We start from the raw sequence: 1672 nt of genomic DNA, 5'->3' as shown, positions 1-1672 counted from the left end.
TACAATTAACAAAAGCAAAAAAGACCTCTAACACTAGCTTGCTCTATTCTTTTTTTTCTATTCTATCTGCTTTCTTTTTATTTATTATATAATTTAAAAAAAACCTTGCTACGTGTGCTGCGTTAAGCTAACTGAGACTTGTTATAGCACTTGTACATCATTGCTCTCTTGTGTTTATTTTGATTGCTTCTGTTGTCCTCATTTGTAAGTCGCTTTGGATAAAAGCACCTGCTAAATGACTAAATGTAAATGTAACTGTAGATCATTTGTGAGGTCAGACTGTGTGATTGGTCAGTGCACAGAACAGGTTTCCACTGCTCCAGAGTCCAGTATCTGTGTGCTTTACTCGCTCAGCTGTATGCCGTGGAAACCCATTCATGAAGCTTCTGCTGAGAGTCGCTGCTGTTCATAAACACTTCGACTTACAGCAGTGATGAAACACACGGAGAAGCTGGCATCCTATCACCGTATCACGCTTCAATCCACTGGGCTCCTCAGAATGACCCTTCTTTCACAAAGGTGTGTAAATGCAGAGTAAATTAAGGCATTATAATTTCCAAATTATATATATATATATTTTTGATGGGCGAGAGACTCGTGTGTGTGCGGGAATCCCAGAAAATAGACATATCTAAACAAAGTATCTAAAAAACAAATAAATTGTTATTCACCTATTGCACAAAAGCAACAAGAACTAATATAAAATAAAAACCATTAACATGCGCAAGCATAGGCAGAGTTTCTATGTTGATTTCTGGAACACAATGGCCAATCAGAGGTGTTAGAATCCACTCAGAGTTCCTGTGCAGTGCTGAAATTTGCATGCTCACGAATCCTCTCATTATAACACACAAATTGTAGACATTATGAAAGATTCATTATGCATATATTTATTGTGCTATAACAGAGCTTTGTGAGACTGCAATGAACTGAGATAAAGGAAGCGCCCTTTGCTGGCATTCTGACATGCCAAACCATGTACGCAGCAGCCCATGCTTGCATTTAGTTAAAAATAAAAGTGGTTTGCGAATGTTGATGCTTTAATAACAAACATGTATCAGAAGCGTATATGCTGGGATGTTGTGACTAGGTGACACAAAACTTAATTTTTAATGCAAATTTCATGGACGTACAGAAAAAAGTAACGTAATTAGTAATGTAACTAATTACTTTTGAAATAGAATAATCAAAAAAGTAAATTGATTACTTTTAAAAGTAATAATCAGTTTTTTTAAATTTAATCAGTAATTTAATTAAATTTTCAGAGTAACTTGCCCAACACTGGTCATGAAGAGGAGTGACCCAATGCTATTGTCCATATAGTGAATGCTGTATATATAGAAATGTGATTATATATCGGAAATTTTAAAAACACACAAAGAACAAGAGATCTGCCTGTCTCTTTCTCTGTAGGAAGCAGGCACGGCGCCAGAATTTTTTCTCTACCGGTGCTAAGGGGGGGCTAGACCAATATGTGGGGGTGCTAAGAAAATAAATGATATTGATGACGTCAGAGTTACTTCATAAAGAAATGGGGCTAAACCGGGGCTATTAAAAATTCTGACGGGGCTATAGCCCCCCCTAGCCCCGGTGTAGCACCGTCACTGGTAGGAAGACAGTGTGTGTGTGCGTTTGTGAGTGTGTGTGTGTGTGTGTGTGTGTGTGTTAGTGT

Source organism: Sinocyclocheilus rhinocerous, unplaced genomic scaffold, assembly GCF_001515625.1.
Source record: "Sinocyclocheilus rhinocerous isolate Xijiao unplaced genomic scaffold, SAMN03320098_v1.1 scaffold1892, whole genome shotgun sequence".
In the NCBI taxonomy this organism is placed as follows: Eukaryota; Metazoa; Chordata; class Actinopteri; order Cypriniformes; family Cyprinidae; genus Sinocyclocheilus; species Sinocyclocheilus rhinocerous.
The sequence above is the reverse complement of the archived record's forward strand: the minus strand, read 5'-3'. Positions refer to the sequence as shown.